The sequence below is a fragment of the Somniosus microcephalus genome, chromosome 25 (genome assembly GCF_052327205.1).
Source record: "Somniosus microcephalus isolate GS21.2 chromosome 25, FLI_Smic_1.0, whole genome shotgun sequence".
NCBI classification, from domain to species: Eukaryota; Metazoa; Chordata; class Chondrichthyes; order Squaliformes; family Somniosidae; genus Somniosus; species Somniosus microcephalus.
The window spans coordinates 20567019-20594098 of NC_141011.1; positions in this window are offsets into that span (position 1 = coordinate 20567019).

Below are 27080 nucleotides of genomic sequence, written 5' to 3' on the forward strand. Positions count from 1 at the left end.
CCTCCCTATCACTATAATCTTCTCCAGCCACACAACCCTCTGAGAACTCTGTGTTCCTCTAACTCTAACCTCTTGTGCATACCCGCACTCCCTTTGCCCACCATTAGCGACAGTGTCTTCAGTCATGTAGGCCCCACACTCTGGAATTCCCTTCCTAAACCCTTCACCTCCTGCTCCTCCTTTAAGACCCTTCTTAACACCCAACTCTTTTGACCCCAACTTTTGGTCACACCGCCACCCCCCCCCTCCGAATATCTGCTTCTTTGGCTCAGCGTCAATTTTTGGACCGATTACACACTTTGGGACGTTTTGCTACGGTTTCAAGATGCTAAAACCTAACGGGATCAAGGGATATGGGGAGAAGGCAGGGACAGGGTACTGAGTTTGGATGATCAGCCATGATCTCATTGAATGGCGGAGCAGGCTCGAGGGGCCGAATGGCCTACTCCTGCTCCTATCTTCTATGTTTCTATGTTTCTATATAAATCCCAAGTTGTCATTGTAAGTATTCACATCAGCCCTCAGGCTGCAGTGCACCTGTGGTGGCACCCAAGTACCAGAGCATGACTGGAACCTGTGCAACCATCTCAAGTGTGAGGGGAATTGCTGAGCGATCAGTATGACTCTCTGGCTCAAACCCTTCAGCATTCTTAGAAGATCGGCTCCATAATGTAACTTGATGGCCTTATCTCTGTGCGGCAGTTTGTTGAACATGTTTGCTTCTTGCGTTACTTTCAGTGCCCAACTAATTAAAAATTCCATTACTGTTTGATTAGAGACTTCAACAGTGAAAATAAAGGGCCGTACATTTATAATGAAACAGCGAGAGTGGGAAAAAGATTAAACTTCACAATGGAAGCAATTAAAGAGATGGTGTGTGGCAGTGCTGCAAATTTAAAATTACTGTTTTTAAAAAGTTTTACAAAAATCTCATTCAGTGAAATAGATTTTTACGTTCATTATTCATAACAGTTTATAGAAATCTAATCAATCTTCTCTTGTAAATTTAAACTGCTTTGCATAGTTCATTACTTTGGTAATGCAAAACTTGCTGAATAATTAAAATTGTAAATTATAAAGCACAACTGCTAAACCAGGGGAAATGATCTGTGCAATGAAAGGGATAACCTATTAGTATATTTTACAAAATTCAGAAGATTCTAATACTGAATAATGTTTAAAATGTCATTTCTTTATTATAATCTACAAGAGGCTGGTGACAGTGCTGTCAAAATGTCTGCTCTTACCCGTGATTGTTTCGCGTAACCCTGGTGCAATTTGTGATGGGACAACTAAAATTTGCATAATGATATGTGCTTTTTTCTTTAAAAAAAAGACAAATTTATTATTATTTTTTCCCTCCCATTCCCAGTGACTCAGACTCTATAACACACTTTCCAGCCCATTCCCAGGGGCTTAGATTCTATTACACACTTTCCAGCCCATTCCCAATGTCTCAGACTCTATAACACATCCTCCATCCCATTCCCAGTGTCTCAGATTCTATAACACACCCTCCATCTCATTCCCAGTGTCTCAGATTCTATAACACACCCTCCATCCCATTCCCAGTGTCTCAGATTCTATAACACACCCTCCATCCCATTCCCAGTGTCTCAGATTCTATAACACACCCTCCATCCCATTCCCAGTGTCTCAGATTCTATAACACACCCTCCACCCCATTCCCAGTGATACAGTCTCTATGGCCGCGATTTTGCCGGCACTCAGAGGGCGGGTTTGGAGGCGGGTCAGAGGTTAAAGTCATTTTGATTGAGGGCAGGTTCCGCACCCGCTGTCATCCCGCCTCCACACAACCTTCCCAAGTGTCGGGTCCCCGATTTGCGAATGAACCCGACACCTAACGGTGGGAAACGGATTAAAGGTAATTAACTGCCTATTAACAGGTACTTGTGAGCAGTTTTCAGGGTCTTTTTCGATTTTCCAGCTTCTGGGTCGGGTTTTACGACGTCCGGACAACACGTCAGGTAAGTGTGGTGTGTTGTGAGTCTGGTCTGATGTTTGTGAAAAGATGACAGCTGCAGAAGTGGTGCCAAGGATGCAATGTTGCAGATGGTGAGTTTCAGAGCAAAGAAAATGTTGGTTACTGCATTTTTAATACAGATTTCTTTAGCTTACAAGTTTTTAAATCCAACTGTATGTCCAGTGCCACCTCATTGGGAGCACCTCTCTCACCAGTGACAGATCGCTTCTGTCATCTCACCTGCCATCTATTCCAGCAACATCGGAGCCAATGAAACAATCAGACCTTGGTCCTCCGAATCCTTCCACAATCATCCCCAACAACAACATCACCAACCTCATCACCAACCTTCGCCGCCATCACCTGATGCTGCACAGGTCACAGGGCATCAGCCCCTGACAAAATTGCTGCCTGGGAGGCCAGCGATGGCATCACATGGCCAGACTTTCTTCACTTGATGCTGTAAACCCTGGCTGCCACATGATGCGCCAGGTTGACACCATCCCACACCAGCACCGTGAAGCATCCCTTTAATGTCCAAGTCATTCCATGGGGGCGGGGGGGAGTGGGGGGGGGGGGAGTTATGACTGAACAATCACTAGAACTCAGTAAGACACTTCTCAAAGTGCGCTCAGATCTGTCCAATAAGGGGCACTTTTTGAAAAAGAGATTTCACTGTATGACAACACATTACCAGAAACTTCACATGGACATTGGCTAAACTGCTCAAGTGCCCATCCTTGTGTGTTGTTAGTTGGTATGCTTGCAGTAGAATGAGGGTGAGTGTGAGGGGTGGCTAGTGAGATGGGGAAGTGATAAAGTAGACAGAGAGGGTTGGGTGGAGGTGCAAGGTACATTGGTGTCCTGGGGAGGTCTCTTCTGCCCTTGGAAGGGAAGAGAACCTCCCTGCATGCTGTGACTCCCTCCATAAGCATATGGGAGTCATTGAAGAGCCTGGGTGCAAGAGTTCACCTTTGTGCAGTGATTGTCAGTATTTTCAGCACCTCAATGCTGTCAAACACTGAAAAATCAACTGTCAAAATAAAATTGTGTGTGGTCCCTTTAAGGAAACCGGCAGATGACGCGTCATCAAATGACATCATCAGACCCGCTTCCTGGTAATTGGCTGGTAAACCCGCAGGGCAGGCTTAACAATGCCAATCAAGGGAAAATCACATCTGTAGAGTGGAGGCAGCTGGGGGCGGGACTGGAATCCAGAAACCAGCTTTCCCGCCCCATCCCGTCACCGCTGAGAAAATCGCGGCTATTATGACAGTTTCCACCAGGCAGGTAGGGTTAAAATCGTCCCCAGTGACAGTCTTAATTACACCTCCTCGTTCCCACCCTCAGTGACTCAAACTCTATAACACATCTTCTCTGCCAATTACAACATAATTGGTGAATTGGAGATGCTGCTTATGCTTGGCACTAGACGTCAGAAGGGCATTGGAGGCCCCGAAGCAGGAGGGAAGGGACAAATATTAGGCAATGTGAACAATGTTATGGAGGCTTTTGAAGGTGGGGAGCGAGGTAGCAAGGTGGAGAGATTTAGGAGGAGAATTCCAGCGATATGGTGGCTGAAGACACTGCCACTAACTAAGAGTTGGGGGGAGTTGGTGGGTGAGGTAACATGCAGCTGACCAGAGTCAGAGGAGTGGAATGTTTATCCTTGGATGTGGGACTGTAGAGCTTGGGTTCAGTGAGACCATAGAGAATTTTGGAATATTTCTTTAAATGTCTGCCATTGCTTCTCTACTGTCATGCCTTTTAATCTTTCACATTGAGTTTGAGAGTGAAATACTTAAGTCTGAAACTAGAGTCTTAAACTTAAGTAAAGCCAATTACATAGGTATGAGGGGTTAGTTGGCTAAGGTAGATTGGGAAATTAGATTAAAAGGCATGACGGTAGAGAAGCAGTGGCAAACATTTAAAGAAATATTCCAAAATTCTCAGCGAATATACATTCCATTGAGAAATAAAAACTCTGCGGGAAAAGTGATCCATCCATGGCTAACTAAAGATGTTAAGGATAATATTAGATTAAAAGAAGAGGCTTATAATGTTGCAAAGAATAGTATTAAGTCTAAGGATTCAGAGAGCTTTAGAAACCAGCAAAGGATGAACAAATAATTGAAAAAAAGGAGAAAATAGAATATGAGAGCAAACTAGCAAGAAATGTAGAAACAGATTGAAAGAGCTTCTACAAGTATGTAAAAAGGAAAAGAGTAGCAAAAGTAAGTTTTGGTCCCTTAGAGGCTGAGACAGGAGAAATTATAATGCGGAATAAGGAAATGGCAGAGATTTAAACAAATACTTTGTATCTGTCTTCACAGTAGAAGACACAAAAAGCATACCAGAAACAGTGGGGAACTAAGGGGCTAATGAGAGCGAGGAACTTAAATAATTAAGATCAGCAGAGAAAAGTACTTGAGAAACTAATGGGACTAAAAGCCGACAAATCCCCTGGACCTGATGGTCTACATTCTAGGGTTCAAAAAGAGTTGGCTGCAGAGATAGTGGGTGCATTGGTTGTGATCTTCTAAAATTCCCTAGATTCGAGAATGGTCCCAGCGGATTGGAAGGTAGAAAATGTAACCCCACTATTCAAGAAAAGAGGGAGAGAGAAAACAGGGAACTACAGGCCAGTTAACCTGATATCAGTCATCGGGAAAATGCTGGAATCCATTATTAAGGAAGTGGTAACAGGGCACTTAGAAAATCATAATATGATTAGACAGTCAACATGGTTTTATGAAAGGGAAATCGTGTTTAACAAATTTATTGGAGTTTTTTGAGGATGTAACTAGCAGGGCAGATAAAGGGGAACCAGTAGATTTAATATATTTGGATTTTCAAAAGGCATTCGATGTGCCACATAAAAGGTAGCTATGCAAGATAAGGTCTCATGGGCTTGGGGGTAATGTATTAGCATGGATAGAGGAGTGGTTAACGGACAGAAAACAGAGAGTAGGGATAAATGAGTCATTCTCTGGTTGGCAGGCTGTAACTAGTGGGGTGCCGCAAGGATCAATGGTTGGGCCTCCGCTGTTTACAATCTATATTAATGATTTAGATGAAGGGACCGAGTGTACTTTATCCAAGTTTGCTGATGATACAAAGTTAGGTGGGAAAGTAAGCTGTGAGGAGGACACAAAGAGCCTGCAAAGGGACATAGACAAGATTAAGTGAGTGGGCAATAAGGTGCCAGATGGAGTTTAATGTGGGGAAATGTGAGGTTATTCATTTCGGTAGGAAGAATAGAAAAGCAGAATGTTTTTTAAATGGTGAGAAACTATTAAATGTTGGTGTTCAGAGAGATTTAGGTGTCCTTGGCAAATGGCATGTTGGCCTTTATTGCAAGGGGGTTGGGGTATAAGAGTAAGGAAGTCTTGCTACAATTGTACAGGGTTTTGGTGAGACCACACCTGGAGTACTGTGCACAGTTTTGGTCTCCTTATCTGAAGAAGGATGTCCTTACCTTAACGGTGGTGCAACAAAGGCTCACTAGATTAATTCCTGGGATGAGAGGATTGTCCTATTAGGAGAGATTGAGCAGATTGGGCCTATACTCTCTGAAGTTTAGAAGAATGAGAGGTGATCATATAAGATTCTGAGGGGATTGACAGGGTAGATGCTGAGAGGTTGTTTCTCCTGGCTGGAGAGTCTAGGATTAGAGGGTATCTTCTCAGGATAAGGGGTCGGCCACTTAAAACTGAGATGAGAAATTTCTTCACTCAGCGGCTTGTGAATCTTTGGAATTCTCTACCCCAAAGGGATGAAAAGATAGACAGATAGATAGATTTATTTTTGGACTCTAGGGGAATCAAGGGATATGGAGATTGGACAGGAAAGTGGAGTTAGAATCATAGAATAGAATCATAGAATGTTGCAGCAGAGAAAGAGGCCATTCGGCCCCTCGAGCCCATGCTGGCTCTCTGCAAGAACACTTCAGCTAGTCCCAGTCCCTCACCCTGAAATTTTTATTCTTTCAGGTACTTATCCAATTCCCTTTTGAAAGCCATGATTGAATCTGCCTTCACCACCCTTTCAGGCAGTACATTCCAGATCCGAACCACTCGCTGCGTAAACTTTTTTCCTTTTTGTTCTCGACCCTTCTGCCAATGGGAACAGTTTCTCTCTATCTACTCTGTCTCGACCATCATGATTTTGAATACCTCTATCAAATCTCCTCTCAACCTTCTCTGCTCTAAGGAGAACCATCCCAACTTCTCCAGTCTATCCACGTAACTGAAGTCCCTCATCTCTGGAACCATTCTAGTAAATCTTTTCTGCACCCTCTCTAAGGCCTTCACATCCTTCCTAAAGTGTGGTGCCCAGAATTGGACACAATACTCCAGTTGAGGCCGAACCAGTGTTTTATAAAGATTCATCATAACTTCCTTGCTTTTGGACTCTATGGGGGAGAAATTCGGTTATGCCCCGTTTGGGGGCGGTAACTGAATTAGCGCCAGCCATTTAGCGCCCTGCGTGGGAGTACCGCACTGGCTGCCAAATTGGTCTTACCGCACCAGCGAGGAAGCGGAGCGCTATCTCGGGCACTCCACTTCCACTCGGGGTGGTGTCTGAGGTGTAAAGCGAGGTAGCGCTGGAGCACTACGTGGCTGCTCCACGTGGCGCTGACGCATTTCATCGCCCCTCCCCTTCTGTTAAAGGGGAGGGACGCTGCACACTCTGCAGGCCATTTGATGGCGTCCACTAGCTCACCAGGGTGGCGTGGTGCCATGGCCGCAGCCCGGCTCTGAGACGCGGTGCCGGGCTGCGCGATGGCGGCCATGGCCCACGCTAAGGGCCGCCATGAGGGGCTGACCTGGAGGTCGGCTAAAACAATAAAATGGTGGTGCGGGGCACGGCCGGGCTTTCCCTTTAATTACCGCCTTGCAAGTGGAGGTCGGCCTGTTTCGCGACCCATGAGGCTGTCGCTGACATCGCCCATGGCAGTTTCACGGGGTGCAGCCATATTTCTGCCATGGCTACCGCTAACCGCCCGCTGAATTTTGCGGGAGCTGTTCCCGGTGCCGCTCGCTAGGGGATTTTTGCGCCCCATTAGCGCCCCCTGGGGGTGCTAATGAGAGACGCAAGTCAACTCAATTTTTTCCCCCTATGCCTCTATTTATGAGGCCCAGGATCCCGTATGCTTTTTTAACCGCTTTCTCAACCTGCTCTGCCACCTTCAACGACTTGTGCACATATACCCGCAGGTCTCTCTCTTTATACACTCCCTTCAGAATTGTACCCTTTAGTTTATATTGCCTCTCCTCGTTCTTCCTACCAAAATGCATCACTTCACACTTTTCTGCGTTAAATTTCATGTCCGCCCATTTCACCAGCCTGTCTATGTCTTCTTGAAGTCTATCACTATCCTTCTCACTATACTTCCAAGTTTTGTGTCATCTGCAAACATTGAAATATTGAACACCACTGTATATCTTCCTCCAGTCCAAAAAACAACCCTTCACCACTACTTTCTGTTTCCTGTCACTTAGCCAATTTCGTGTCCATGCTGCCATTGTCCCTTTTATTCCACGGCCTTCAACTTTGCTGGCAAGCCTTTTATGTGGCACTTTATCAAACGCCTTTTGGAAGTCAATATACACCATGTCAACCGCATTACACTCATCAACCCTCTCTTTTACCTCATCAAAAAAACTCGATCAAGTTAGTTAAACACGATTTGCCTTTAACAAATCCATGCTGGCTTTCCTTAATTAATCCGCACTTGTCCAATTGATTGTTAATTTTGTCCCTGATTATCGTTTCTAAAAGCTTACCCACTACCGAGCTTAAACTGACTGGCCTGTAGTTGCTGGGTTTATCCTTACACCCTTTTTTGAACAAGGGTGTAACATTTGCAATTTTCCAGTCCCCTGGCACCACCTCCGTATCTAAGGAGGATTGGAAGATTATGGCCAGTACCTCGCGATTTCCACCTTAATTCCCCTCAGCATCCTAGGATGCATCCCATCCGGTCCTGGTGACTTATCTACTTAAAGTACAGGCAACCTTTCTAGTACTTCCTCATTATCAATTTTTAGCCCACCCAGTATCTCCACTACCTCCTCTTTCACTATGATTTTGGCAGCATCTTCTTCCTTGGTGAAGACAGATGCAAAGTACTCATTTAACACCTCAGCCATGCCCTCTGCCTCCATGCGTAGGTCTCCTTTTTGGTCCCTAATCAGCCCCACCCCTCCTCTTACTACCCATTTATTATTTATATGCCTATAAAAGACTTTTGATATCCCTTTTATGTTAGCTGCCAATCTATTCTCACACTCTCTCTTCGCCCCTCTTATTTTCTTTTTCACTGTGTACTTTCTATATTCAGCCTGATTCTCACTTGTATTCTTAACCTGACATGTGACATACGCGCTCTTTGTCTGCTTCATCTTGCTCTCTATCTCTTTCATCATCCAGGGAGCTCTGGCTTTGGTTGCCCTACCTTTCCCCCTTGTGGGAATGTACCTCGACTGTACCCAAACCATCTCCTCTTTAATGGCAGACCATTGTTCAATTACAGTTCTGCCTGCCAATCTTTGATTCCAATTTACCCGGGCCAGATCCATTCTCAACCCACTGAAATTGGCCCTCCTCCAATTAAGTTTTTTTTACTCTAGATTGCTCCTTGTCCTTTTCCATAGCTAATCTAAACCTTATGATCAATGTTCCCTAAATGTTCCCCTCTCTAAGCCTATTTTGAGAGGCCCTCGTGATTTTTCGTGCATTTCGGCATGTTCCACGGCCCTCCTAAACCACGCCAGCTAAACCTGGCGGGTTGACTCGTGGGTGGTCTCCTCACAGCTTCAGGTCCAACAATAAATCGTTTATTTCAGCAGGGATTAGTTGCAGGTGCCAAAACTTTGCTTTAAAAGGTCTTTGAGCACTTTTAGAAGGCCTTCCAAAGTCGGAGGTGCTGCAGCTTGAATCTATCAACTGTGGGATCTCCTTGGAAGACCCTCTCCCCGCTTGCAATGAGTGTTTCCCCAATGGAGGCATCTGCAAGCAGCATGGGAACCATTCATTTTCTTTCTCCATGGACCTCAGATTCGGATGAGGAGCATCCACGGCAGCAGCAGAACCAGGCAGCTCAGGAGCAACAGCAGCAGGAGCCCCAACCTCCTGCTCAGCCACCTGATGCTGCACAGGGCAGAAGGCACCAGCGCATCGAGGCACCTCGCCGCAGGAGATACCCCCGACAGAGGGTTTACAGACAGAGGATGAGCTACCTCAACATGAGTGAGCAGCAGTGCCAAAGGAGGCTGAGACTTTTGCGAGAGGTTGTCCGAGAGATCGGCGGACTGCTGCAGCAAGACCTGGTACCCACAGGAACGGGTGGACACCCCTTACCAGTGGCTGTCAAAGTCACCACCACTCTCAACTTCTTTGCCTCAGGCTCCTTCCAGGGATCATCAGCAGACATCAGCGGCATCTCTCAGTTGGCCACCCACAGTTGCATCACGCAGGTTACCAATATCCTTTTTGTTAAGGCCCACAATTACATCCAGTTCTCAAGGGATCAAGCAAGTATAACCCATTCGGTTGGCTTTGCAAATATGGCAGGCTTGCCAATGGTGCAGGGCATCATAGACTGCACACATGTGGCCCTTAGGGTACCCCAGCTATCTTTGTCAACCGAAAGCATTTCCACTCCCTCAACGTACAGCTGGTGTGTAACCACAAGAAGGAGTTTTTGCATGATTGCACCAAGTTCTGTGGCAGTTGCCATGACTCTTTCATCCTGCAGCACTCTAGTGTTCTTGCACTTTTCAATCCACCAAACCAACTTAATGGATGGCTCCTTGGTGACAAAGGCTATCCCCTGAAGAAGTGGCTAATGACGCCGATCAGGAGGCCAGCTAACGAGGCTGAAGAGTGCTATAACGCCAGTCACACTTTGACCAGGTCCATCATCGAGCAAAACATTGGGTTGTTGAAGATGCGCTTCCGTTGCCTTGACCAATCAGGTGGAGCCCTGCAGTATACACCACACAGGGTCTCCAGAATGCTCATGGTCTGCTGTGCACTGCACAACATCACACAGCGTCGTGGCTTGCAGCTTCCTGATGAGCAAGTGCCTCAGTTCCAGCCTCCTCAGATGAGGATGAGGAGGAGGAGGAGGTGGAGGCTGAGGAGGAGGAGGAGCAGGAGGAGGAGGAGGAGCAGGAGGAGGTCAGAGCGCTGGTGTATCGACCAGCAGCAGCGGCCGCACGCGAGCACATGGCTGCCCGGGATGCAAGGGATGAACTTATCATGGCCAGATTTGCATTGGTTGCCCAAGTTGGCACATGTCCTTGGCTCCATCCTAAAACATCATTGACAATGGACATGACTCTCTGGCCTCCTTTCACTCTGGCCACCAACCTGACAATGCAAGTGTGGCGGAGCTGCCTAAGGCGAAAGAACAGATACCATCACGCCAACATTTTGGCATCAAATCATTTTACTGCTTTCAAACAGGGATGGCATTTCATCAAAACACAGAAACATTCTCCCAATCTGCACACAGATCCGGAGGTTATATCCCTTGCCAGCTGTACCCACACAGCCTTGGTTTCTTTGGCAGGCCTCTTCCTCCAGGAAGGCTACAACACAGGGCAAACAACGGAAGCAACATGCGATAGACAGAGCTAAGCGATCTCACAACCATCGGATCAAATCAAAGCTCTGCAGTCCTGCCACATCCAGCCGTGAGTGGTGGTGGACAATTAAACAGTTAACAGGAGGAGGAGGCTCCAAAAATATCCCCATCCTCAATGATGGTGGAGCCCAGCACGTGAGTGCAAAAGACAAGGCTGAAGCATTTGCAACTATCTTCAGCCAGAAGTGCCGAGTGGATGATCCATCTCGGCCTCCTCCTGAGGTCCCCAGCATCACAGATGCCAGTCTTCAGCCCATTCAATTCACTCCACGTGATGTCAAGAAACGGCTGAAGACACTGCAAAGGCTATGGGCCCTGACAACATTCCGGCAATAGTACTGAAGACTTGTGCTCCAGAACTAGCTGCGCCCCTAGCCAAGCTGTTCCAGTACAGCTACAACACTGGCATCTACCCGGCAATGTGGAAAATTGCCCAAGTATGTCCTGTCTACAAAAAGCAGGACAAATCCGACCCGGCCAATTACCATCCCATCAGTCTACTCTCAATCATCAGCAAAGTGATGGAAGGTGTCGTCGACAGTGCTATCAAGCGGCACTTACTTAGCAATAACCTGCTAACTGACGCCCAGTTTGGGTTCCGCCAAGGCCACTCAGCTCCTGACCTCATTACAGCCTTGGTCCAAACATGGACAAAAGAGCTGAACTCAAGAGGTGAGGTGAGAGTGACTGCCCTCGACATCAAGGCAGCATTTGATCGAGTGTGGCATCAAGGAGCCCTAGCAAAACTGAAGTCAATGGGAATCGAGGGGAAAACTCTCCATTGGTTGGAATCATACCTAGCACAAAGGAAGTTGGCTGTGGTTGTTGGAGGTCATTCATCTCAATCACATGACATCACTGCAGGAGTTCCTCAGGGCAGTGTCCTAGGCCCAACCATCTTCAGCTGTTTCATCAATGACCTTCCCTCCATCATAAGGTCAGAAGTGGGGATGTTCGCTGATGATTGCACACGGTTCAGCACCATTCGAGACTCGTCAGATACTGACGCAGTCCGTGTCCATATGCAGCAAGACCTGGACAACATTCAGACTTGGGCTGACAAGTGGCAAGTAACATTCGCACCATACAAGTGCCAGGCAATGACCATCTCCAACAAGCGAGACTCTAACCATCTCCCCTTGACATTCAATGGCATTACCATGGCTGAATCCCCCACTATCAACATCCTGGGGATTACCATTGATCAGAAACTTAACTGGACCAACCATATAAATACTGTGGCTACAAGAGCAGGCCAGAGGCTGGGAATTCTGCGGCGAGTGTCTCACCTCCTGACTCCCCAAAGCCTTTCCACCATCTACAAGGCACAAGTCAGGAGTGTGATGGAATACTCTCCACTTGCCTGGATGAGTGCAGCTCCAACAACACTCAAGAAGCTCGACACCATTCAGGATAAAGCAGCCCGCTTGATTGGCACTCCATCCACCACCTTCAACATTCACTCCCTCCACCACCGGCGCACTGTGGCTGCAGTGTGTACCATCTACAAGATGCACCGCAGCAACTCGCCAAAGCTCCTTCAACAGCACCTCCAAACCCGTGACCTCTACCACTTAGAAAGACAAGGGCAGCAGACGCATGGGAACATCACCAACTACAAGTTCCCCTCCAAGCCACACACCATCCTGACTTGGACCTGTATCGCCGTTCCTTCACTGTCGCTGGGCCAAAATCCTGGAACTCCCTTCCTAACAGCATTGTGGGTGTACCTACACCATATGGACTGCAGCGGTTCAAGGCGGCGGCTCACCACCATCTTCTCAAGGGCAATTAGGGATGGGCACTAAATGCAGGCCTAGCCAGCGACGCATCCCATCAATGAATAAAAATTAAAAAAATGAGTGCAAGAGCACCTCCCTGCTAGCTGTCACCCCCTCAAACAACATTTGCAGCGCTTTATCCGAGAGCCTTGGGGAGGCCCTTGCCTTGGAATTGGACATAGTGGTTTCTCAGAATATGTTGCAGGTGGTGCAGCATAGGCAGAAATCCAATGGAATGATCCAAGGCAGCAAGAAGCCATAAAATCAGACTGAAAAAGTGATGTCAGCAGAGGCGAGTTTCGGTCCCAAAACACTAATTGAGCAAGGGCATCCCATACCTTTTGTAATCAAGTGGCCAATCATGGGAAAATCGCAAATTTTTGAATACTATCAGTGGAAGTGGATTTCAAACCCACCCAAACCGAGACCCACCTCCATCTCACCCCCAGTGAGAAAATCGCCCCCCTTATATCCAGGAATAGTTAATACCCAATCCTGCCCTTTTTTGAGCCAGGTCTCCGTTATCACCACGACATCATATTTCCATGTGACTATTTGCGCCTGCAGCTCACCAACCTTATTTACCACGCTTCGAGCGTTTAATCACATGCACTGTACACCTCTTTTAGACCTTCTGTACTCTCTCTTAGTCTGACCCCACCTATTTCTTACTCTAGTGCTATCTGTCTCTCCCAATCCTTTGTGCACTTTGTTTCTCCCTTCTAATGGTACATCCTGGTGCCCATCCCCCTGCCACATTCAACCCTCTCCAACAGCACTAGCAAACCCCGCCCCCCTCCTCCACCCCCCGAGGATATTGGCCCTGGCTTTGTTGAGGAGCAACCCGTCGGACCTGTACAGGTTCCACCTTTGAGTTGTGGTCGAAGACCAGTCATGATTTTATTGAATGGTGGAGCTGGCTCATGAGGCCATCTGGCCTACTCCTGCTCCTAATTCTTATCTTCTTATGACCTGGTCTTTGAAGTTGATGTGCTGGGGACAGTGAGCCAATGGAGATCAACGAGGATAGGGTTGATAGGCGTGTGTCAGAGTTCCGGATGATTTGGTGTATACAGGATAGCCTTGAGGTGACAAAGGCATGGATGAAGTTTTTTGTAGCAGTGGGGTGCGGGGTGGTGGAGGGGGGGGCGGGGGCGGTGCGTATAACTCAGGCTAAATTCTATCAAAATGAATGTTTTGATACTGGACAAGGCAGGAAAGCTGCTACTTGCTCAATCACATCATGTGACTGATGATCCACTAAATGTTTGTGAATGGATAGTTTCAGACCTTAATAATCTTCATTAAGAAATCTTACAAATGCGGTGCCCTTCCAATACACAGCACCTGTTTAACTGCTACAGTTACTAAATATTCACTCGCCCAATACCTCTCCGTCCTCGGCCTCTTGCACTGTTCTAATGAAGCTCAACGTAAGCTCGAGGAACAGCACCTCATCTTTCGATTAGGCACTTTACAGCCTCCTGAACTCAACATTGAGTTCAACAATTTCAGACCATAACCTCTGCCCCTATCTTTTTTTTTCTTTTTTTCTCTCTCCCTCATGGCAGCTGTCGATCATTCTGCCAGTGCCATTCACACTTCATCTAGTGTACTGGCCGCGCTAGACGTGCTCCTATCAAGTTATCCAGCAAGTTAAACACTTATTCAAAAATAATTCTTCGTGAAGTCGTTTGCTGTTTTGAAGCTTTACTTGAACAAATTTGTGAAACTGTAAACAAAGATAAAGTATGTTTTGTACATAAACTGAGTACTATACATTCGATATTACATAAGATATAAACATATTTACAACAGTAGAATAGATTAATTGTATAACTAACTAACATTTGGACTCACTTCTGTAACTATCAAATATTAACCTTTTATAAACATAGTGTTGTCAAAAAACTACTCTGACAACGTTGCTATTATGCTAAGAAACAAAGATACTCACAGATATTGCGCTTGGCCTAACATATGAAATCAGATTATATTGGATTGTGAAACCCTTATGGAATCCTCCATTACTGCCAGGTTCTTCCTGGAATTCTACTTCCTGTGTTACACAGGAAGAAAGGAACGAAGGTCAAATGACCTCTCACAGGAAGAAAGGAACGAAGGTCAAATGACCTCTCACAGGAAGAAAGGAACGAAGGTCAAATGACCTCTCACAGGAAGAAAGGAACGAAGGTCAAATGACCTCTCACAGGAAGAAAGGAACGAAGGTCAAATGACCTCACACAGGAAGAAAGGAACAAAGGTCAAATGACCTCTGTTTCATACAAACACACTGCTAACACAATAACCACCACCAGAGGGTGCTACTGCATGTAAAAATGTGCAGAATGTCACATAATGTCCAGAACATCTAGAGTCATCTTTTGTTTCTTAACTTGTCCCATTACCATCTCCTTCTGCCTCGCACCATCACCCCTTTTGTCTCTTAATCTCTCCTGCCTTCCATCCTATCACAGACCTTCCCTTTTGTTCCTTCGTCCCCTCCGCCCTTTCCCTGCACCTACACTTGCTTAAAAACCTGTTCCATCTCCAACTTTTTCCAGTTCCGACCTAAAACGTTAACTCTGTTTCTCTCGCCACAGATGCTGCCTGACCTGCTGAGTATTTCCAGCATTTTCTGTTTTTATTATATGACTGTAACTTGGTTTTGGTGCCCCCTCTATGGTGGCAGCAAATCTGGCCAAGAAGCACCTCGAGGAGATGATCTTCTGAGCCCCCCCCAGAGGCAGCAGTTGCTGGTGCCAAGTGCAGGCAGCCAGCGGCAGTGGCACTAACGGGCATTTGATTCTGGCGGTGGCTGGCGTGAGCTCGCCGCCCGCCGATAGGTGCCAGCCGTTCCGATTCCATTCCATCCCTCTACACAAGGTCCCCAGCCAAAATCCACCGGCTGAGAAGTCAAATTTTCAATTGTATCTTAAACAACTGTACAAGTTGGCGCCTACACTGTTGTTTCTCTGCTGGCGTGGCATGGACAATGTAAATGAGATGGATACCACAGAACATCTCGAGGAGAAACATTTCTGGAATACAAAGCTGGTATTAGACGCTCCGATCAAACTTTGTGGTAATGGTCCTTCCTTATCTCTCAAAGACTACAAATGCACTCTCAACACACTGCCCATAAATCAATCTGCAGCCAGTTAGACAGGCAGCTGGCTATAATTAAAAACAAGTGCTTTCTGACTCAGTGGCACGTTGCTAATGGTTATTACACTGGCACCTGCAATCATCAGCTAAATCTGTAGGGGTGTGAAGCAATTGTAAAGTGTCTGGCAAAACAGCCTTTTTCAAATGTACTTAAGAGGAACAGATAAAAAGTTTGCTGTAGTATAAATTCTAATTTGGGAAAGAAGATTACCTTTTCGTATTCAGGACAATAGAGCAGTTTAAAACATCTGAAGGAACTTAAGCATGAGGTTTGCACAGGTTACACTCTGCTTGTTAGAGAATTAATTTAAAACTAATTGATTTATGTGAGCAGTCAACGCGTTAGAATTTGTAAAGGTGAGAGTTTTTTTGTCTGGTTTAATGTGTAGTTTTGATTTGGACATTAACTGTTTCCAAGCATTTTATGGCGTATTATCAATCCAGTATTTACAGGAACTTTTAAATTCAGGGCTGTGATCATTTACTGTTTGACTAATTTTAACGCTGCTTCTATTTTTCACTCTGTTTAGTTCTACTGTTCCTTCTTGTTGCTGTTTTATTTTCTCTATCTCTTTCTGCTTGCTGTTTTCCCTTGTTCTCTTATTAAGAACATAAGAATTAGGAGCAGGTGCCTGCTCCGCTATTCAATAAGATCATGGCTGATCTACGACCTCTACTCCACCTTCCCTCACTGTCCCCATATCCCTTGATTCGCCGAGAGTCCAAAAACCTATCGATCTCAGCATTGAATATACTCAACGACTGAGCATCCACAGCCCTCTGGGGTAGAGAATTCCAAAGACTCGCAACCCTTTGAGTGAAGAAATTTCTCCTCATCTCAGTCCTAATGGCCGACCCCTTTTTCTGATATTGCGGTCCCCTAGTTCTAGACTCCTGTTTATTCTGTTTACTTTGTTTTCTTTGCTCTCCTTGCTATGTCTCTTTGCTCTCTCTCTTTGTGCTCTTACAGCCTGTTGTTTGCTTTACTCCCTATTTTCTGCTGGTTATTTTCTATTCTGCTCTCTCTGTTTACTCTTTTCCTTTGCCATCTCTTTTCAGCTTCTTTTTCTTCGCTCTCTAATCCTCCTTGTTGGTTTTCTGTATTTTTTCTCTCCGCTTGCTCTTTTCTTACACTTTCTTTCACTCCCTCTTGTTTCTCGTCTATCGTTTTTCTTAAGGGGCAGGTCACTGGATGATCCCAACTAAGGTAAAATAAATTGTGCAAGGCTTGCTGGGGAGAGAATGGCATCAGAAGAGGTGCAAAGCGTCTCCATCTTTTTCTGTCAGAAGCTAGCGGGGGCGATTTTAACCTTACTCTTTCTCAGCAGAAACCTGACGGGTGGGCAGCTAAAATCGCCCTGGCTCTGACCTGTCCAAAAGCCGTCATGATCGCAACATCTGCAATTTTAACCTATTTTCCTGAGCAGGCAGCAAGGACACCCGCCCGGAGCCAACAGGGTCCTTCTTTACACGTGCATGTTGCGGCCCAATGACATCATTGAGACCCGACTGTAATTTTAACTCAGGTCTGAGTGGGGAATCCACCTGGAGTTAAAATCGGGGCCACACAGTTCTGGATTTTGTGGCTATTCCTCCAGGGAATGGATCTAATGTGAGTTATTTTAAGTTGCTTTTAAGTAAATGTCAGCTTTAAAAGAAGCTATATTGACAGAGTAATAGGGTTGCAGCTGTCTATCAGGTTTCACACGGGGTGTCTGTAACCAGTATCCTAAGGACAACGAAGGATAGCTTGACATTCAGACTCACCGCTGCTGTAACAATCCTATTTAATTCAATTCAGCAGGGGTCATTATCGCATTAAACTGATGGATTCTGCTCTGGACGGGGGCGTTGGCGGGGGGTGGTAGTCAGCTTTGTCTAAAAATTGACACTTCACACACGATTACGAAAAAAAGACACAGGCCGCGATTTCGCCTACAGAGGTGGGTCCGGGGTCGGTAGCGCAGTCCCAGCCCACTGCCTGCTCCATCCCGCTCTGTTGAAGTGATTTTATGTTGATTGGGCTTGTTATGTTGTTGGGCTGATGTCTTCACCGCCATCTTCAATCTGTCACTGGCCCAGGCAGTAGTCCCTACATGCTTCAAGACCGCCACCATTATTCCTGTGCCAAAGCAAACGGCTGTGACGTGTCTGAACGACTATCGACCTGTCGCACTCACACCCATCATAATGAAGTGTTTCGAGAGACTGGTCCTGGCTCACATCAAAGCCAGTGTTCCCGCCTCTCTTGACCAACACTAGTTTGCCTATCGCGCAAACAGATCAATGGAGGATGCAATCACAGCTGCTCTTCATTCTGCACTGAAACACTTAGACAGTAAAGAGACCTACATCAGAATGCTGTTCATAGACTACAGCTCAGCATTCAACACCATCGTCCCCAACAAGCTGGCCACCAAACTCCACACTCTTGGCCTGAACACTTCCCTTTGCAACTGGACCCTGGACTTCCTAACAAACAGACCCCAGTCTGTCAAATTAGGTAACCACACCTCCCCCCCCCCGACCCTGAACACGGGGGCCCCACAAGGATGTGCGCTAAGCCCCCTCCTCTACTCCCTCTTCACCCATGACTGTGTGGCTGTTCATGATTCCAACACCATCATCAAGTTTGCGGATGATACCACGGTGGTAGGCCAGATCACCAACAACGATGAGTCAGCCTACAGGGAGGAGGTCCAGTACCTCGTGAAGTGGTGCACCGACAACAACCTGGCCCTTAACATCAAGAAAACCAAGGAAATCATTGTGGACTTCAGGAAGTCTAAAGGCGGAAGACACACCCCCATCCACATCCAAGGGGCTGTGGTGGAAAGGGTGGGCAGCTTTAAGTTCCTTGGAGTCCACATCACGGAAGACCTCTCCTGGTCCTTCAATACCTCCTCTTTGGTGAAGAAGGCCCAGCAGCGCCTATATTTCCTAAGGAGGCTGAAGGGATGCAACCTGTCACCCCGGATCCTCTCTAACTTTTACCGCTGCACAATAGAGAGCATCCTGACGAACTGTATCACAGTGTGGTATAGCAGCTGTACCTCCTATGACCGGAAAGCCCTGCAGCGGGTAGTCAAAACTGCCCAACGCATTACTGGCACCCGGCTACCGACCATTGAGAACATCAACCAGAAACGCTGTCTACGGAGGTCATTGACCATCATCAAAGACCCTACCCCACCCCAGCCACAGTTTGTTCGCCCCCCTGCCATCTGGGAGACGCTACAGATGCATTCGCACCCGCACGACCAGATTTAGGAACAGCTTCTTTCCCAGGGCTGTCATCCTACTGAACTCTGCTAATAAACTCTAAAGCCTGCACATCTGTCAATGCACTTTATTATGTTTATGTTACAAGCCAAATGTATGTTAAATGTCTTAATCAAAATGTACACTCTCGGGAGCCGCAAGCCTACATTTCGTTGTACTGCACTTGTGCACTAACAATGACAATAAAGTTGATTATTATTATTATTATTAATAAGCCCGCTCAGCGAGGTTCCCGGCCAATTAAAAGGAAGCGGGTCTGATGACACCATTTGATGAAGCATAATCAGCCGGTTTCCTTAAAGGGGCCATGTCCAAATTGATTTTGACATTTGTGCTGTCCGTGTTCTACAGCATTGAGGTGCTGCAAACACTGACAATCACTGCACAGAGGTGCACGGCTGCACCCAGGCTCTCACATATGGAGGGAGTCGCAGCACGCAGGGAGGTTCTCTTCCCTTCCAATGGGCGGAAGAGACCTCCCCAGGAGTTCAACACAGCCTGGCTGCACATTGCACAGGAGGGCACAAGCAGGGATGTCATCAGGAGGACCAGGCTGCAGTGGCGCAAACCTTTCAATGATCTCAGTAGATCACGAAATGTTACTGCCAAGCCACACTCAACCTTAGCCTGCTGTGCCACTCATCACATCCCCATCACTCTGCCTTCCCTACCCTACTCCTGCACATACTTACTCACACCAACTTACCTTGCACCTCGACTCATCCCTCTCTATCTATATTATTACTTCCCCATCTCACTAGTCACCCCTCACATTCACCCTCATCCTAGTCCAATCATACCAACTAACAACACACAAGGGTAGGCACTTGGGTGTTTCAGCCAATGTTCGTGTGACGTTTTTGTTAATGGGGTGTCAAACATTGAAACCTTTATTTTCAACACTTTGCATTTTGTGTGGACCTTTGAAAGTGACTTAGTGAGTTACAGGGGTCAAGGTAGAAGCGTTCACGTCGCGGCCCTGTTTCAACCAATTCTACCACCACCACGCACAGCAAGTAGTGTATACATCGATTTCGTACCACTAATTTGATCAATATCACCATCATGCCTGAAGACGGAAGTAGTCGTCGATGTCAGAAACACGGGTCTTTTTCAAGACCAGCATTGACTGTTATATCTGCTAACGTTGAAGGGTTCTCTATAGCTAAACAAAACATCCTCGCTACATTATGCAATGAGTTGGAGTGTGATGTCCTCTGCCTGCAGGAGACACATAGAGGAAGTGAGAACAACCGCCCAAAAATACCAGGAATGGTCCTGGCTATTGAAAGACCTCATCGACAATATGGCAGTGCTGTATTTGTTAGAGCTGGTTCAGTTGTAGAAGCCACTTCTAAAACAGAGCAGGACAACATCGAAATTCTAACCGTAGAGCTGAGCAAAGTAGTAGTGACCTCAGTGTACAAGCCACCTGGCACAGATTTCAGCTTCTCTAACCCTGTACCCAACCTGCACAATAAACCACAGATCATCATTGGAGACTTTAATAGCCACAGTACCCAATGGGGGTACAAGGAGACTAACAATGATGGAGAAGCAGTCGAAGAATGGATGGACGCTAACCAGCTTAGTCTCATCCACGATCCTAAATTGCCAGCCTCCTTCCACAGTGCCCGCTGGAAGTGTAGATATAATCCAGATCTTGCCATTGCCAGCAACGACATCGCTGGCCTCTGCAAGAAGCTTGTCACAGACCCAATACCACAGACACAACACCGTCCTATTGGTATTGAGGTAAATGCAGCAGTGTTACAAACCGTCGTACCATTCAAAAGGCGCTTCAACTTCAAGAAGGCCGATTGGAACAGTTTTACACGAGCACTTGACCGCAAGGTTAAACGCATTAAACTACTACCTGAGCACTACAACCTCTTTGCAAAAGCTGTCCAAAAAACAGCTAGAAGGAAGATCCCCCGAGGTTGCAGAGTATACTACATCCCTGGTCTCACCAAGGAGAATGCTGAACTCTACTGGGAGTATGTCGCAATGTTTGAATCTGACCCCTTCTCAGAAGAAACAATATCTACCGGTGAGAGGGTGATGTTAAGTATCTCTCAAGAACGTCAAAACACCTGGAACACCTTGATAGAGACAACAGATCTTACAAAAAACAGCAAGAAGGCATGGTCTCTCATACGCAAACTTGGAGGTGATCCCAAGAAAGCTGCCCAACATCCAAATGTGTCTGCTAACCAAGTTGCACACCAGTTGCTCCTAAATGGAAAAATCAACAAGAAACAACCAAGAGCACAACTAGATAGGAAGAAGTACAGCGATGATCCTGGCTTCACTAGACCATTCACCATGGAAGAGCTGGAAACTGGTATATCTAGTCTAAAACACAGGAAAGCAATTGGTCTTGACAACATAGCAACGGAGCTGATAAAGCATTTTGGACAGAAAGCAAAGAAAAGGCTCCTACAATTGTTCAACCACTGTCTGGCAACACACAAGCCACCTACTATCTGGCAGAAGGCACATGTAACAGCATTATTAAAGCCTGGAAAAGACCCCTCAGATCCTAAGAGTTTTCGGCCAATTTCACTGCTTTGCCACACCTACAAGCTGTTTGAACGCCTGATACTCAATAGGATAGCACCAACTGTAGATGAGAAGATCATTCCAGAGCAAGCAGGTTTCCGCCCCGGCAAATCAACAACAAGCCAACTGCTCAAGCTCACACAACACATCGAAGATGGTTTTGAGCAAGGGATGGTAACAGGTGCTGTTTTTGTAGACCTGTCAGCAGCATACGATACAGTGAACCATAGACGTCTCCTCTGCAAGATTCTAGAGATGACAAAAGAGATTCACTTAACAGAGCTGTTAGAAAGCATGCTTCAGAATCGCCGGTTCTATGTTGAACTAGGTGGGAAGCGCAGCAGGTGGCGTATTCAGAAGAATGGTCTTCCTCAGGGAAGCGTGCTTGCACCACTGCTGTACAACATCTACACGAATGACCAACCTATAGACGGTGTCACACGCCATTTTATATATGCTGATGACTTATGTGTCGCTGCCCAAAGCACTGATTTTAACACCGTGGAGAAAACGCTTTCTGAGGCCTTGGAGGGACTAAAATCCTACTATGAAGAAAACCACCTTCGCGCAAACCCATCAAAGACGCAAGTTTGTGCATTCCACCTCAGAAACCGTGAAGCCAAACGCCAGCGGAAAGTAACCTGGTGTGGAGCAACACTGACGCATTGCGAGCACCCTATCTACTTGGGAGTCACCCTTGACCGATGCCTCACCTTCAAGAATCACATCGAGAAGACAAAGGCAAAAGTGAGCGTACGAAACAACATCCTGAATAAGCTCACTAACACAAGATGGGGAACAAGCCCGAAAACATTGTGAACCAGTGCACTTGCTCTTTGCTATTCCACTGCCGAATACGCCTGCCCTGCATGGGAAAGGTCTACTCATGCCAAGAAGATGGATGCCGTTCTGAATGCAAGCTGCCGATTTATCACAAGTTGCTTAAAACCAACAAACACCAACAGCCTATATATCCTGGTGGGTATCGCTCCCCCTGATATAAGAAGAATGGTAGCCAGCAAGAAAGAGCGACTCCGTCAAACATCAGATGAGAGACACCCTCTGCATTGTCATACACCTACACCCAGCGCCTAAAGTCAAGAAAGAGCTTCATGAACAGTGTTGTTCCATTACAATCAACCTCATCTGAAGCCCGCATTGCCTTGTGGAAAGACCGGCTCGCCAGTCTTGAACAACCCCCAGCGATGGAAATTTTACTTGATGAAAGCCTTCCCCCAGGAGCTAATTGCAACTGGGCAACCTGGAAGTGCCTTAATAAACTTAGGACCAGTGTAGGTTGCTCAAAGGTGTCACTAAGCAAATGAGGATATTCAACCAGCCCGACAATTTGTGAATGTGGAACTGAGGCACAGACTATGCAACATCTCCTGCAATGCCCATCGTTAGAGGAACCCTGCACTGTTGCAGATCTTGCTGAATTCAACAATATGGCGCAAAAATGTGTCCAGTTCTGGCTTGGCTACGTATAGACTGTCCGTGGACACGATAAGAAGAAGTGAGTTACAGTAAATGGTGAGACATAATGGTAACCCCCCCCCCACCCCACAATGGCGATGAGTGTGAAAGGAATGGCTTGGACATTGTAGGAATGCTTTATGGTGTTGGTGTGGGGTGGTGCCAACCTGGTGCATCATGTGGCAGCCAGGGTGTACAGCATCAAATGAATCATGGTGAGGCCATCCCTGGTGTCCCGGGCAGCAATGTGGTTGGGTGCTGATGCCCTGTGTCCAGTGCAGCATCAGTTGATTGTGGAGAAGATTGGTGGTGTTGTTGTTGGTGCTGCTGGTGTGCCTGGTGCTGCTGGTGTTGGGGCTCATCGTGGTGGGATTCTGAGGACCAAGGTTAGATAGTTTCAAGGGCACCGATGCTGATGGAATAGACGGCAGGTGAGGTTGAGATGACAGAAGCGATCTGTCAATGTTGAGAGAGGTTGTTCCAATGACGTGACACTGGATAGAGAGTTTGCTCCAAGCACTTGCAACCTGCATAAAGCTCAATCTGTCTTCCAAATGCAGTAAGCAACAGCTTCTAACCTTGGAAAGAGAACAGCTGTGAGGTGGGAGCTTTTATAGACCATTTGCAGCTGTCGGGTTAGTACATCATCCCATGCTGACACAACACCCGACCTCCTCACCTGACGTGATCCCCGAGCAGCGGGGAAGCCATTGGCGAACTCTAAAAATCTAAAAGTGAGCTTAAAATACTATTTAATTGCCTCTTAACAATCTATCTAATGATCTAAATTGGTGTCGGGTCTGTTCAGCACTGACAGACTCAACACCTGGGAGACTAGCGTGGAGGCGGGTTGACAGCGGGGTCCTGACCCACTGTCAAGCACCTCATAACAATCCTGAGATATTCGTAACCGCAAACGCTACCACTCACTTAATGTGCAGTTGATGTGCGACCACAGACAGCGAACCCTCACCGTCAATGCCCGCTATCCTGGCAGTAGCCACAATGCCTTCATCCTGTGCCAGACCGGTGTGCCAGATCTATTCCAGCCACCACATCAAGCTTGCGGCTGGCTGCTGGGAGACAAGGGCTATCCGCTCTCCACCTGGCTCATGACTCCCCACCACAACCCCAACACTCGTGCCCAGCACTCATATAATGAGAGCCATGCTGCCACCAGGAACATCATCGAGCAGACCATCGGAGTGCTCAAGCAACGGTTCCGCTGCTTTGACCGCTCGGGAGGAGCCCTCCAGTACTCGGCTGAGTGGGTGTCACTTTTCATTGTTGTCTGCTGCATGCTCCACAACTTGGCCATTATGAGGGCGCAGCCATTGCCGCTAGGCATAGCCGTATCACCTCAGGAGGAGGACGAACAGCAGCGACAGAGGAGGCAGTCACTCAATCGGCGTTCTGCAAGGTCGGTCCATGACCGCCTCATCAGACTTCGTTTCCAGTGACTTCGAGTCTTCGTTCCGGTTGCTGAGCACGTCGCCATCATTCCATCACTTTGTGATTCCATACCACACCCCAGAACTGAAATGAGACACAGCACCAAATCTGCAACATTCCCGTAATAAATTTATCAAAAACCATTAACCACATATATACAGGGAACTCTTTGGAATCCGGCATCTACGGGAGCAGGATGGTGCCGGTTGATTAAAAATTCCGGATAACGAAGAAGGGACATGGAGTGACAATTGCCCAAGGTACGAGAGCCCTGTAACACAGCCAGAAGTGCTGGAGCCCCGGTTACACGGCCACAGGTACGAGAGCCCCGTTACACAGCCAGAAGTGCTGGAGCCCCGATCACACGGCCACAAGTGCTGGAGCCCCGGTTACATGGCCACAGGTACGAGAGCCCTGTAACACAGCCAGAAGTGCTGGAGCCCCGATCACACGGTCACAAGTGCTGGAGCCACGATCACACGGCCACAAGTGCTGGAGCCACGATCACACGGCCATAAGTGCTGGAGCCCCGGTTACACGGCCACAAGTGCTGGAGCCACGGTCACACGGCCACAAGTGCTGGAACCCCGGTTACACAGCCACAAGTGCTGGAGCTCTGGTTACACAGCCAGAAGTGCTGGAGCCCCGATCCCACGGCCACAAGTGCTGGAGCTCCGGTTACACAGCCAGAAGTGCTGGAGCCACGATCACACGGCCACAAGTGCTGGAGCCCCAGTTACACGGCCACAAGTGCTGGAGCCACGATCACACGGCCATAAGTGCTGGAGCCCCGGTTACACGGCCACAAGTGCTGGAGCCACGATCACACGGCCATAAGTGCTGGAGCCCTGGTTACACGGCCACAAGTGCTGGAGCCCCGGTTACACGGCCACAAGTGCTGGAGCCACGATCACACGGCCATAAGTGCCGGAGCCCCGATCACACGGCCGCAGGTACAGGGGACCCAGTTACACAACCAGAGGTGCAGGAGCCATGGTTACACGACAAAAGGTACGAGAACCCTGGTTATACAGCCGCAAATATGCAATATACGGAAGCCTCAAAACCTACTCCTGAATTTTGCCGGTTATTAGAGGATTCCGGATAATTATGTGCCGTTTAAACGAGAGTTTCCTGTACAACAATATTGACTAATCACTCTTGTGCAAATCCTTGCCTCCCCTCTTTACAATCCCCTTTCCTACTCTAGTGCTCCTACGTAGTGTCTCCCCAGTAGCTGCAGCATGGTTGGTGGAAGGCTGCTGAGTGTCAGTGCCAGAGACTACAGATGGCCATGCAGGATGCCCTCGGCCAGCTCTGGGCCTGGAAGGCCCGGCTGTCGACTGCACCACCTCAGGCTGGGCGGTGCCAGTCTGGGCTGGCTGGAGGACAGGCAGCAACATGTGCAATGGCGGAGTGCCAGTGGTGGAATCAGGAATGCTGTCATTCTGAGAAAGGACAGCAGGTTCTTGCTCCACTGATCCACTGCCACTCCCCCAGGGCAGTACCTCAGCAACCCTACCAATCTGCTGGAGCATAGATTGCTGGCCTGCTGCAACACCAAGAGATCCCCGGTGGACTGTGGTGGATCCAGCGATGATGGCAGCAGCCAGCTCTTTCGTGGCATCAAGCTGAGACTGCATGAGAGCAGTCTGAGACTCAATGGCAGCAACCATTGACTGCATTACAGCACTAAGACGTTGCGTTTCTTCCGCCTGTGCTGCAATGGAAGCTGCCACATCGTCCATGACACACGGCATGAGGTCTGCTGGATCCACACAGTCTCTCTGGGAGTCCACTATCCTCTGCACTGTGGAAATGATGGGCTCCATGGTGCGCGCAGAGCTCTGTGCAATGTTGGAGGCGGACTCCTCCATGCTCCTCCCCCATTGCCGAGAGGATCTCGGGTACCCCTGCCATTGCACCTATCATCTCAGTGTGCATGGCCATAACCCTTCTTGTGAATGCCTCCCCATCGAGGTCCTCATCTGAGTTCTGTGCAGCAGAACTCGTATGTGAACTCGCCCTCCGGGGAGCTGGCTCCTGAGCTACCCTTTCCCCCCAGCCTTGCTGCAGCCCGCTCGTCCCCGGTGCATCACCCAGTGCAGACCCCTCTACTAAACCTGCCTCTAAAGATCGCGTAGTCCCAGTATCTGAGGTGGTGCCTGCGGGTGAGAGATGCAGTGACGCGGTGCTTTGCTCCTCCTCCTCTTCTCCTTCCTCACTCTCAGTGGGGGGCTCAGGGACAGGCTGGTCATCTGGTTGCTGATTCTCTGAAAGCATAAAGGTGAGGGCAGGGGGGCAGAAATGGAGCAAGAAATGCAGACAGTATCAGGAGGTGGAAAGTGAGAAAGGTTTGTGGTGTGAGGGCGAAAGTGGGATGAGAGAAGGAGAGGGACTGAAGATACTATTTTTGCCCCCAACGGGGTCAATGTCGCCGACGGCCATGGCGCCCACCATCTGCTGCCCAATGAGTCGCAGCACTCACTCCTCAAGACTTGAGAGCTGCTGGAGCTGCACATCACCCCCGCCTGTTCTCTGTTGCTCCCTCCTATTGTGGGCTATCTTGGCCTGCAAGAGAAACGAACGTGTGAGTCAGAGTCCAGCTGTGTGTTTGGGAGATATGCCTGCCATCGTTGAATAGCTGTGATTGAAGGCAAGGCGTGAGATGTGGATGTGTGTTTGAGTAGGTGAAGATGTTTGGTGGGTGAGTGGTGGG